Source organism: Tetrao urogallus (genome assembly GCF_951394365.1).
Source record: "Tetrao urogallus genome assembly, chromosome: 1".
Taxonomy (NCBI): Eukaryota; Metazoa; Chordata; class Aves; order Galliformes; family Phasianidae; genus Tetrao; species Tetrao urogallus.
This window is the reverse complement of record NC_136813.1, coordinates 159,943,345-159,957,194: the sequence shown is the minus strand read 5'-3', so window position 1 is coordinate 159,957,194 and position 13,850 is coordinate 159,943,345. Positions and strand designations below refer to the sequence as shown.

Below are 13,850 nucleotides of genomic sequence, written 5' to 3'. Positions count from 1 at the left end.
TCCCCTATCCCACCGAGGTGACCCAGAGCTCAGCCCCATCGCAACGTCTAAGCGAGAGCCTGGGCTCCATGCCACGTCTCACCTCTGTTGTTGCCACACCTCACTCACCAGGAATGCTGCATTTCGGTGTCAAACTGAAGAAAGAGCTCTTTGGAAATGCAGTGTGCTGTCCGGAGCACTGCCTGCGGTCTCTGTGCGCTCTGTGAAACCCCCAGCTGAGGAAGGCTGTAATCCTAACTGCTTGCTCCTTGCTAGGAATGGTTGCTTTGGCTGATATAAGCAGGGCACTCACGCACAGAAGTATTTCCAGGCACAGCTCTGTGCCTGCAAGGACTCCTCCAGGGAGCGGGGGTGGCACAGTGAGTTTTGGAAGAGAGTCCTTCTTATTCAGCTAGAGTAACCTTACACAGAAAACTCTCAGGAGGGCTTTTGTGACCCATACTACATTCCCAGCAGGCTGCACAACAGACCACAGCAATTCCAAACAGGCCATTTCAACCCAATATACAAATTACTTACCTGACTGCTTTGGTATGTTGTATAAAATATGTATTTAGGGCAGCATTTTTTTTTTTTTATGTATCTGTGCATAGTTAAAGAAAACTGCTTCTTCATACCTGTGCAAGTCCGTCCATTGGAGATGGAGCATCAAGGTCTGCTGCAGCTGAAGCTGTTCTGAGAGGTAGCCTGTAGGGTTAGGGGCATCGCACAAACCCAGCTCTGTCTATCCTCATTTATTAGGAAGAATGTACTAGAGAGCCACAGCAACATTTCTCTTTACAGAGATGTTTCTGCGTTTTTCTATTCTCTGCAACACATTTGCTGGTGCATTATTGATTGCTAACACAAGCAGCAAAAAAGTGATCTGAAAAACATCAAGCTCAATAGTCAGGTATGTTAATTCTTCCTTCTTACTGTCTTTCTTACCAGCTTGCAAATACGGCATATTCAGGAATGCCTGTTTGTCACAGGCTTAGAATCACAGAATCATTAAGTTTGACAAAGACCTCTTAAATCATCTAGTCCAAACGTCCACCTATCACCAGTATTGCCCACTAAACCATGTTCTAATACTACATCAACACATTTCTTGAACACTTCCAGGAACTGTGACTATACAGTGATTATACCAATCAGTGGTATAATTTAGAATGAAGTAATTGTTCTGCTGATAACCTGCAGCATCAAGCATCATATCTATCCTGCCCAGGATGCATATTGTCCAAGCAGAGAATGAGACATGCAAATCCTTGCATATGAGGAACATGTACTTTTATTTATATAGGCCATACTTAAATGTGCCTTTTTGTGACTGAATATGTGGGTCATTACTCTTATTTTCCTAACCAGGCTAGCTGAGCAGGAGATCTATTGCCTGCCAGCGTTTCTCTGCAGAAATGGAAGATATATACTAAACAGCATCCAGACATAGTTACCTCATTTTTTTAAAACATTGGTATCATTTTAAAAGAGCCAAACTAATTATTTTTGAAATATGGTAAAAATCATTTGCTCCCTGTCTGACAGCTGTGAGCGCCAAGTTCTGCTCAACAAGCCAGTTTTACATCCAGTTGTAAACTCTCAAATTCAGGGGTTTAAACCGCAACTGCCTTCACCAAAGCTGTGCAGGCACACCACTGTAATACTGATTTAATTACATGCTGCACAGTTATTCCTGTTAACAAAAGCAAAGGGCATGCAACGTTTTAACATCACACATAGTGCTTTTATTCAGGATATTTGGCAGGTGAAAATCTGAAGGGCAGAGCTAGAACGGGAGGCTCTAAGCTGTTTGAATTTGTTCCTTGCAGCACTGGTTTGTGAAGTGATTTATTCGAGCTGCAGCCTATAGACCATACATCACCTTCCTGGTTGGCTTTGTTGGCACCTTGTCACATTCTTGCGGGCCTGAGGAATTCATTGTTCTTGTTTGAACTGATAAGAACAAAAAGGGATTTTCTGCCTGAGACCTTGGGAAAGGCAGAGGGGGAGGAATGTTGACATGAAACAGCAGGGCTGCACTTTCCCAAGCCTTTCAGCAGGCACAGCAGCCCACATTCTTCAATAGCTGAGGAGCCTGGGCTGGAGGTGTGCTGGTTGCCACTTGCTTTGCTGCTGCCTGCTGGTGGGTCCAAGAACATGGTAGGAAGGAGGGAAACAGAGATAGATGCTTCTATCTACCAGGACAGGATTGCACTGAAGGAAATCTCGTATAGTAGCAGAAGATGGCAATCACCTAGAGGGATGGGAGATGCAGGGTGTAGTTGCGTTTGAGCCAGACCCCTGAAAGCCACCTTGTTCCATGTGTGCCTTCTGGGAGAGGTACTTCTTCTTCTGCCGTGACCTTGACTGCTGAAGGAAGGCAGCCCAAAACTCAGCTGCTTCATGGCCCACCCTTTGAACATGGATTGGATAACGGGTATCAAGAGCATTGTGTTGCCTCCTACATGCTTCCTAGCAAACATGGTAACAGACATTGTATCTTTGCTACTGTGGGGGTCAAAACTCTAGTATTTGGGGTTTTTTTTCGCTGTGCTTCATTTATGTTTTGAAAAAAAAAAGTGTTTTCCTGTTCCTCCTGAAATCACAGTACACAACAGGTACTGGAGGCTCACAAAGATGTGCCAGTTTGAGCCATCCTGGTAGTGATGAACCAAGGACTACACAAAGTACCAGAATTTTTGCTGTGAGATTCTGAAAGGCAACCATCTGCTCAGAGGAGCATTTTGCTCTTTTTATGCCTTCCAGGCACCTGGGGAAAGGAGATTGTGACCTCCTCAGTTTCTCTAGTTGAGAAGAAATGTGAAAGCATTAACAGAGGCTGTCCTTTAAATAAAATCTCATCTTCTTATAACTTCAGAAACAAAATAATAATTAGGCCTTTACCTTTCTATGCAGTGCCAGACTTAAACTTCAAGATGCCAATGGCAAATAGATAGGCTTGTATCATTGCTAAATTCAAACAGAAACAAGGAATGCTGGCTGTTAGGGTAGGGCATCAGGTGAGGGTATGATCTGAAAAATAAAAAAGAAGCCACTCATTTTTTGCTTTCATGACTATTATTTTTTGTATCATTTAGGCTACTGATCTAGTTACAGTCTACATGAAGTCTACCAGACCATTTAGTATCATGATTCATAGATAGAACACACCACTGGCAGCACAGCTCAGGCTGATGAGAATGCAGTGGTTTCCTTCTCGGTATTGTTTCCTGATGGTGGGGAAGACTGGAGACCACTGTACATGACCAGGCTATGTGTTTTCACATTCATGCTTTGTCCTGCAGGGTCATGCACCTACAAGATGCAGAAAGAATATGTGGTTATTTGAGTAAAAAAGGAATTGTGCCCACATGCATACTTGAGACAAAAAGGCATAGGACTGCATCAGGCAGGATATGGTGAAACAAGGGAGGAAAAGAGCAGAAGCTCACATTTACTGCTATGAAATACTTTCTTGGTGAAATTCTTACACGTTTCAGTTGCTTCAGCAGTTTTACAGAGAAGTTTTACTGTAGATGCTGCCCTGGAAATATCTTGGGGCTACCAAGTAGGAGAGTAGGAAGAATAAAAACAAGCTTTCTTGTGTCCTATCCCTTCCATGGAACCAGTGACCAGCACCCCTCTGAGTCACTGCAGCGGAGGACACAAGCTACCTGAACTCCCTGGCCCTGCCAATAGCCAGACAGACTTCAACAAAAGGGAGACAATTGGGGTCCTGCCAACTTCTTTGCCTGGCTTAGGTACCTCAATCCAGACAGTTCCCTTTCTGTGCTTCACTTTTCATTATGTGTAAAACAGGAACGATAATTCTGGTCTTCTACTTCATGAAATATTTTGGTATCTTCAGATGGAAAGTAAAACATCCAGATGGAAAAACCTTCCGCTTGGGAATTCTTTCTTCTAGGGAACATCATTTCCTAGTGGCTGGGACAGATAAGGCTATTGGCCATCTGTCGCTTACACATCAACCTTGAAATATGTGAGTTAGCACTCTGTAACTTTCATTGCTTAAGATGGGTTTCTATTTTGGCTTTGTTACTACTAGAAGTGGCAATTGAGACTGCATACAAGGATAAAATGCATATAAGATATGAAAAGCTGAAGTGGCCGTGTGTGGATGTGCAGGTGAATATGTTAAGCCTGTCTTTGTAGTATGTGAAGCATCTTAGATGCAGGGTAGACTTTGAAACAAGCTTGTCAGGTTTTTTTCAGACAGTATTGGTTGGTCTAACGAAAGATTCCTTCTGTCTGTAAATCTTGTCTTGCTCACAACTTGAACTAGTCAAATTTGCAGTGACTGTGCCATCAAATAGAGTTTATGAGGAGACGGTGCTCTTGGCAGCAGGATGTCTTCTCCTTGGTATCATTTGAACAAGTGAAAGCATCTTTAGCAAACGCTGCCAGAGAGTATCAGAAGGTATTCTGGAGGCAGGTGGAGTTTATAGCATAAATGCCCTCTGTGCTACTTGGCTTATAGTGCAAAATGCTGCAAGGATCTGATGTCAGAGCTCTTACTCACATGAGTAATCCTCCTGAAGTGAGGGCTGCTGGCACAGGCACTGCTTTTAAAGGAATTTTTAATAGCTTTCTTTTTGGGTGACCTTAGCTTATCATCTGTTTCTCCAAGTCCAGCTCCAGACATTCACATTGACAAGCTTGCCAGCTTTGAGCTTCTCCTTTGCTCGTGCTTGGAAGCTGCTCTGCTTTCCAGAGCTGAGCTCACTGACAGTGTATCACTGCTCTCTGCTGGAGAAGCAATGAGCTGGGCCAGGCCTCTCTGGGTCTCCAGCTGTTCATCAGGAGTGCAGGTGTGATGGCCAAATTGATAACCTCTGAGCCTTCAATAGCAAACTTCACGTACAGTTTATTCCTCTACGCCATACAGCAGAGTTCAGGGTCTTTGTGTGTTTTTTCATAAAGAAAATGAGAGAGATAAACACAGTGATGCTGCCTTATTGCAAATATCAACGGTCAAATAGATTTGTTCCCTCGCAGTACAGGATGACAGACACTAAAATAGTTTTCAGAGGTTTCTATACTGGTCTGAAGTACAGATTGCATTTGCAGCCATCTAATGTTCCATCTGAAAAATATTTCTTCTGATCAGCCACAGTGTCCATTTATGAGTGTATCGCTTTTCTGGCAATACAGCGTAGTAAACACTGGTCCTAAGAGTTCATACTGAAAGAGACTCATTCTGGTCATCTTGATTAGATTTTTGTAATTGCGGAAGTCAATCTGGCTGCTGCATTGAGTCATTTTTTCAGAGAAACACGCAAATGATCAGATCTCTCCTGCAAAATGAAAATTATATAAAACAGTAGCTTCTACATGGGCTCACATTGTATCACGTAAAAGCTCACATGATACATCTTCTAATTTTAAATACTTTTGTAGGCCTGGCATCTTTTTGCTTGAAAACAAACATAAATCATAAAAAGGCAGCTTTGCAACAATTTTTAAGTGCTGTTATATTCTGCAGCATACCAAGTGAATTATTGCTGCACTGTCAAAGAAAACAAAAACATTTGGGAAGGACTGTTTATTTTACAGTGGTTGACCAAAAGTATGCAAGTGGTTATAAATGCAGACAGCTAACGATGGGAGGTGCCATTGCTCATTCTGTAACCCGTTTACAAACCTTTGACACTGATTTCAGATCACTAGAGATAGAGATAGTCACTCCCACAGGAAAACACTTCCAAATCACTCAAGCTACAAACAAACAAAACACACCATTCTCCTCTCTCTCACTACGCCCTGAGCCTTCTTCTCCAACCTGTTCCCACAGCCAGCCAGACAAAAAGCATGAAGCTTCTGTCTGTAGCGAGATCTATTCAACTTCCTTTGAATTGTTTTCCACTATCACTAGGGGAACTGTGTGTTTAAATTGACTTGTCCTTCAGAGAAACATTTTTATTAATATAGTCCCATTTTAGGTGCTATAGAGGACCATTTCATTTCATTAGATTCTCTTTGTACTGAATTTCCCACCAAAATTGTTGCTTGGAGGTTGAAGGCAAGATAGAGCCGATATGCTAACGTGTTTGTCAACACCATGAATGCTATATGCAAATCTGGTCTGCTCGTCCTACAAACATGAAGGCAGTAGAACACAAGAAGGTTAAAGGGTGATCATGAAGAGTGCCACTTGAGTGACTACCCTCTGAAGAATGACTGAGCTGTGATTCTTCAGCCTGGGAAAGAGGTGATTTAGGAGAGCTTATAAAATCATGAGAGAGATGGAGATGTGGTAGGAACTGACTGTTGACTAAATTTCCAAAGTCAAGAGTGAGTGGAATCAATAAAATCAATAGTAGACTAACAGAGAAAGATGCTCCTTAGTACTGCAGGTTGTAGGTCAGCGGAACTCCTTGCTACAGGACATTAGGTGCTAATATTTTAGGTGGCGAATAGCCAAAGGCTTGGAGAGTAGCAGGGGATTACACACTTTATCCTTTCTCTGTATGCCCTCTCTAGGTGTCTGCTTACAGAAAAAGAATGCAGGGATAAATCAACATATCTTCTGTCCTAGTAAGGACAGAACCTGTACTGTCCTGTGTAATAGCATGCATCTGTTTGTGAAGAGGAGGTATATATGTGCTCAACTTCTCCTGCTTTCCCTCTTACATTTGTAATGCAGACAAGAATGGATTCTTGAAAATGTTGAACACCTTATGCTGAGCATAAGCCCTTGGTGTAACCTCCAATATCTTAATGGGCTCCCAGCATGCTAACACCAAATGTACTAGATCAGAAGAGCACATCTTCCTAAACAGTCTGTATCTGTTGTCATTGCCCTATGTAAAACATCTCACTCCATCCTTTCTGTTCAATCCCTTCTGCAGCAAAACAACTGCCAGTAGTACCGGTGCATTTAGAAAGAAATAGCAATTGTGATTTCTATCAAATGAGCTCATTTCTTGTGGAAAAACCACCTCTGATTAGGGAATGATCTTACATTTCCTTGCTCTGTGGAATCCCTGGATTAAATGTCATGCTTTGGCTGGACATAGTGTGAATGTTGGTTGAGTGGGAGAGGAATCCTTAGCAGATTATGAAGCAGTCATTCAGTTAAGAAGCAAAATGATGACAACCATCATTGTTATAATTTATGAGAGAAGCCCCCTGCGAGTCCTCATACTCATTGTAGAGTTGTAGAGAGATTAGTCTTGGTCTAGATCAGTCAGTGTTCTGAAGAGAAAGGAAGAAAACTGCTAAAGAATTCAGTCCACCCACTGCTGTACTCTACATGCTGAAACGCATACGCATGCTTGCTGCAGTTGTTAATGAAGATCTGTTGATGAAGGAAGCATATTAATCCCAGTGAACCTGCCTTTCATGAATGTGCTGGGATTACTGAGTCACTGCTGTTTACACATTTTCCTTCCCTGTAGGTGCACACCCTTTCCCATGCGTTCCTGCAGTGTATGTGAATTGGTCTGAGGTGTCCTCCAGCTAAGCCCATTTATGTGGAATTTAATTAGAAAGCCAAGGAGGAGAGTATCCCTGACTGCTTAACAGCTGATCAGTCCTTTTGCCCTCTATTTACTACCCTCGCACATCAACACTGCCACAGACTGTACAGTATTACCTTGCATGGCTACATAATTAAAGCTATCAGAAGGAAATAAGCATGCAAAAGCCTGCTGCTGTTTGCCAAAAGTAACCGTAGTCAATGGGGGAGAGAGAGAGAAAGAGAGAGGGAGAGAGATTTGTCTTGCGCTTGGTCTTTTTGCTGCTTGTATTAGAATCACACACTGCTATTTCTACTATTTCTGCCAGTTGGCATCTGTCCATGCTTTCTGTTCATGCTCAAGCAGCCAGGAACGCTACGGCAGGAGAGGAAGCCCCTTCTCACTTGTTGCTGGCTGAGCTGCCAGTGCCTTTTATTTGTAGTGGATCCAGCAACAAAATAAAACAAAACATAGGAACGCCATCAAATCAGCTGTGTTTGCTAACGAATAGGTCTGCTGCATGTTTTTGGAGCAGTGTCCCGGAGCTTCCCTACCTCTTCTGTCACAAAAAAAAAGGCATTAGATATATTGAATTCTATATGTGGACATGTAATTTTTTAAAAGTTGAATAGCTATATGTGATTGGACAGAAAACTTCAGAAGGAAAATCCTGAGTCCCCTGTTACTCAAATGTAGATGGAATTGAATGAACTTGGCCTGAACTGATCAAGCTGATTAGATGACTAAATTGAGCTCATACAACGGAAAAGTAGAAGTCTCTTTTGACTGAGAAGTGGTAAAAGCTGCATATAAACAGCATGTAATGAGAGAATCTGTGCCATTAACTTATATGTGCAGACTGGGTATACGCTTACATGTCTCATGCCCAAATTTCAACCACAACAGAAATATTTTTATGGAGACCAAATAACAGTTGGAAGAGACATAGAGGGTAAGGAAGCAAGAAGAAAAAGCCAAGTAATTGAAAACATCCTCTTAGAAGTAGCCTACAAATAGCATTTGAGATGTTGAATATGAACTGACCATACAAACACAATTCTTACTGAAAAGTTGTTTATCAGTCCAGTTGTTAGTTCTGGACTGCTTAATCTGAAAGGATAAGTTTGCTGATAGAAGCAGGCTTATTCCAGCCTTCCTGCATGGGAACAGTACCTAATGATGGTGACTCTGGATCTCCTCTTGGGGTCTCATTGAAAAAGGGTCTTCCTGTTTTTCTTCCATACATTTCTTCTGAAACACTTACTTACGTGATCACCACTGGAGTCAAGTGAGACCCGAGGTGCTGTGTCCTATTTCAACCTTGGCAAACCACTTACTAGTTTTAGTTCAAAGGCTCAGATCAGTCTGTTTGCTAAAGCAGCTTGCTATCAAGAGTGATAGAAGGGAATATTTCTAACATGAATAGCGCAGTCTTTTTGTACTCAGACACTTTTATTTCCAGAATTTATGGGCACTTAGAACTACTGCTTTCTCCCATTAAAATAGAGGTAAGAATGATTTATTCAGCTTTATGAAAATTATAAGGTAGAAAACTGTAATGTAGTTAGGGCAGGTTAACCATTTATTTAAAATGGAGTGGCCCACATTCTAAATAGTTTCTTTTTCTTCTGAATTAACTGGTATTTTTGTATTCGGAGTGCTGGAACTCTGATTGGGGAAGTATTTTTTACAAGAGTGAAACTCTGCAAATTGAATATCTTATACACGTTTCCCATTTCTGCTGTGTAGACCTCTTGTGAATTGTATAAGAGAAAATGCCATTCTCCCACTTAGGAAATGAGGCAGCATAAAGTGAATCAGTGATGTATTTGAACTCTACATTCCCTGTCTGTTAGACTACGGTTCTTTTATCTCCAAATGTGTTCCGGGAGTTTAAATTATATTATAAATTACATAATATAATTTTCTGTCAGTTACAATAAAAATAAAGTATTTTGAAACGTTCTTTCTGTCAGTTGGGAGAAAAGAGTATTGTGAAGGTGTTTCAGAAACTGACAATTTTTCTCAGAGACCATCCCTTCTCTTAATGGAAACCTGCCAGCAGCATCCGTCTCTGCTCTGTACTAAGGAATACTCCGAAAATAGAAAGTCTAGTCAATGAGCTGCTCACGTTACAAAAAAGAAGCAGGGGTTGACCCTGGACATTTCATCTGTTCTTATTCATTGTCTTTTTCTTGTACGGCAAGTTAGCCATAGTGTGTTATTTTGTAGAGAAAGCTCATAAAAAGAGTGGGATCTCAACAACTGTTGCTTGTTGGCTGAACTGCAGCCAGCCATTTGTATGTCGTCAGCCTGCTGCAAATGGAAGGCAAAAGGCATCGCTTCAGCTGTGACTGGTGGGTGAGCATGTGGTCAGCAACTTGACCGTGTGCCTGTGATGCCTGTTTTGAACTGACCCAGTGATAGCAGCTTGGTAGTAAAAATCTACGTAGGAGATATTTTGCAAAGAAAGTTTAAGACATGACTGATATGGAACCCAGCCTAGTAAAAGTTAGATTAATTGAGTGTAAATTGAGAGAAATCAGTCATTTATTTCAGGATTAACCAGGTCTTTAGCTTAGCAGTAATGTCTCAGAGAGGTGAACATCTGCTTCTGGGAAGTCTGCAAGTCCCGGGTCCCCTGGCATGGGAATGCTGCATGCACAGAACAAAGCACCAGGACTCAGAGATTCCAGAGTTTAATATCCTTTGGGGTGCTTTTCCTTCCTTGATTCTATGGACAATGAATAAACCTGGGAGAATAATGTAAATATAGATCTACTGTACACATTTTAAGTCTCATACTCTTTATAGAACAAGGTAAGCTGTAAAAGTTCAAGGTCTCTGCTCTCTGTAAATAAGTGTGGAGCCATCAAAGGCACTGGGACAATGCTTACATACAAGATTTCGGGCATGATTTGGGAAGAAAAAAAAAAGTAAAAAAAAAAAAAAAAAAAAGTAAAGCTAGTTCAGTATTATCTGACTGTAACCTTTTCTCTACCTGAAAAACAAACATCCATGATTAGAAAAGCTTTTCCAGTGGCCAAACATTAATCTTTTTTCAGTCTTTTCAAGTAGGCTAGTAATCTAAAGCCAGTTAGAAATGTTTGCAGTTGTGCCTAAAAGAATGATCCTTCTACAGTTTTCCAGACTGACTCTCCAGTCTTGCTTATCTGTCTGCTGTCCTGGGCTGTCACAGCAGTTCTTCTTGTGAAAGTATTTTCTTCAGGAGGGATGGTGATTTTTGTATGGTCAATAACACCAGTGTGTTATTTGAAAAGCATCTGAAAGGCTTCTTTGAAGCCATTCTCCTGCAGCGCTGCATTCAGGAGCTCATGAATTTTCCTTTATTTTGTTTTGACTTGGGATACTTACAGTGTTCTTTATACTGTAGATACTTGATGGCAGCTAGCTGGTGGATTCAGGTGATGATGGCTTGCAGTGCTGCACTTCAAACCCTATTTCAAGATCTTGTATTGTCATCCAGCACTACAGTCTCTGAGTGCCTTCTGCATAAAATCAGTGCCAGTAGCACAGACTCTGTAGAAGAGCACAGAGCTTCTCATTTCTCCCCACTACTGAAGTAGCAAACTTTATGGGAGGACCATATTTATGGACTGGTCTGGCTCAGGGCTGGTGGCCAGGCATCTCTTGTGCTGCTGCCCACTTGTCCACCACAGACTGAATCCCCGATGCTGCAGCCTTGGGAGAAAGCTCATAGCTTTGTTGTGCAGGGGTCTTCATCACCTAAGAAATACGTAGTGCTGAGAGCAGCATTCTCCTGACCCATCTGTACAGGACAGAGCGATGAGGGGTATTTTTTTACGAATGGAGAGTGGGAGGGAGGATGGATGGGGCGGTCAGCTGCCTTGCAGCGCTGTGTGGGCTGCAGCACCCAGCCAGCCCTACGTATGCCCTTTCCCCTCTCTCTGTCTCCATTTCAGCCTCCCACGCACTCCTTCTCTGTGTCCCAACCAACACCACCACCCGCTTAGCTAGCCTTGTGGTCACCATTTCCTAACCTCCTCCACCTCACAGAACAAGGAGGGAGCCAGCTCTGCTTCCCGCTGATGCTGGCCCCGGCAGCCTTGGCCGGCGGACAGATGCTGCTGGCAGAGGTCTGGGAGGAACTTGCAGTGGTAGCAGAAGAGAAGAATTTGGCAGGGAGGTGAGCCACATGATTGTGATTCATACTGTACTCTCGCAATGCGGCAGGAGGGCTAGGGAAAGCGTCGGGTGCCAGCACTGAGAGCAGAGACACTCACGTTCAAGCATCACATTCTTTTTATAGTAAGGCATGCCTCATAGGAAAAATATTGAACTTGGCCTTCCAGGATGAAGAAAATATGCCTGACTGTGATTTTAATGCTTGAGTCACTCACTTAATCAGTTACTGGTTGCATGTAGGAAGCCTTCTATTAGGCTGACTTGGGAAAATTGTTTTTAATTAATTAATAGTGACACTGAGCTGTTTTTTAATTTGTTCAAAACTGCTTTCATTTGTAGTTTCCTCTATGTAAAAGCATTCTTAAGATACCATAATTCAGAAGAGTAATCACCTTATTTCATTCACTTGATGCAGCTGCCTCCCAGATAGGGTGCTTTATTCAGTCAGAGGTCAGAAGCTTGCTTGAAGGCAAACAAAATCGTGCAGGACACACGGTGGCCTAGTTGGCCTGGTTCTTCTGCTTGTCCTGGCACCAAGTGGTCCCTTAGTCCTGGGTCACATGTGTGTCCTGTTCATGTAGGATGTATGAATGAATGGAGCAGCATATGCCATTGGCAGTTCAGGTGGCAGTTCAGAGATGGTGCAACAAGCTCAGCTGGAAATTTCTGCCTCTCCTTTTGTCTTGAATACCTGATGTAACAAGTGCTCCCCATCAGCCTCCTTTTGGCCCAGCTCTCCTGTGGGACAGGAAGGCAGCTATAGACGTGTGGGTCAGCTGCAGAGCCGAGTCTGTATGTTCCAGCACACTCACAAGGCCCAGAGGCCTGTTGTTTCCTATGTGCCATAAATCTGTGTCAGCACCAGAAAACACAGAGGCCATGGCGCATGGAAGTTCCTCTTCCTCACCAAGTGTGCTTGTGACAGATTTATATTGATGGCCACAGTGCTCTGCAGCCACAGACTTCTATTATATTCAGGCTCCATCAGCTCAGTCCCTATTTCCTGTTGAGGTGAGACAAGGTCCTATATGAATGTGGGGTGGAATTACAGCTGGACTTTCTAATTGCTTTTAGCACAGGAGAACCTTTAAGAAATAAAGCAAGTCCTTTTGTGTTCAGAGCTGCCTCTGCCCTCTCTTCACCAGTTCACTTTATGCTAGATTCACTTCTGTTATGCTATGAAAAGGCAGTAAATGTGTGCCTACATCTCTCATTTTTTTTACAAAGAGTGTTTGAAAATAAGGTCGCTAGTGCTTTACTGGGGGGAAAAAAGCAGCCAGTTTCAGCTACGTAGAACTTCCAAAGTGTATAGAGAAACATGAATGCTGGTAACAATTATTTTAGGCCTCAAACTTAGACACGATAAATTAATGTCCTCCAGATTTCATTTTGGGAACAGGACCCACTCCTATATAGACACATTCATACGCCATGAGCCCTGGGGCAGGTCCGGAGCAGTGTCTACCCCAATATGCACCCCAGCTTCAGCAGTGATGCCTAGGCAGTGTCAGGCCACCGAGCCTGGGCGGAAGCCAGGCCAAAGCCGGACAGAGGTGAGGTTCGCCTCTGTCAGGCTGTCCTGCAAACAGATGCTCTTTCATTGCCTTCTCCTATTTCATGAAGACAACAGGAAGGACAATATGATTCGTAGAGTAAGGGCTTCCGAATTTCCAGGAGAGTTTTGGGAGGAGTGCCAGCGTCTTCCGTGCTCTGAAGAGTGCCATCAGGAAGCTGCTCTGATAAACCGCAGTTCTCATTCTGCCGTTGTATGGGTTTGGCACCACTAGATAGCGGTAATTTTAAGTCTGAATCAAGAACCAGAAGGCAGCAATACTAGTGGTAAGTAGAAGGAGGCAATTACACATTGGCCCTTTCTTCATCCTTTGTAAATGTTCCTACTTCCTGTATCTACTGGACAAGCATCTCTTTTGTTTAGGCAGCTGGTCACTGGGCAGAAGCAGGTCTCCTGCGTGCCTGAGGCTGTCATGGGGCTGTGGGCAGCCAGCATAAATCAGAGAACCCAAATCCAGATATCACGAGATGAGAAATGCCTCAGGGCTGCCTTTCTGCTTCTCTTCATTTGTACTGGACTCTCAATCTAGGGCAATCAGTTCTCTCTTGTTTCCCTGTGGGATTTGGTGACTTAGGGCTTAGTGGTTGTTTGCAATGGTAAATAACCGCCTTGGATTGAAAGGGGAGTTCAAAATCTGCTGAACCGAATCC

At 42.9% G+C, this 13,850-nt stretch overlaps 1 protein-coding gene across 1 annotated transcript in view; it reads left to right on the top strand.

Annotated features, from left to right (window-relative positions):
- The window catches only part of HMGA2 (high mobility group AT-hook 2), a gene marked incomplete at both ends in the record, with an annotated part of 104,082 nt that overhangs the window by 41,107 nt on the left and 49,125 nt on the right, over positions 1–13,850 (top strand). The gene's annotated exons all lie outside the window — the stretch shown is intronic.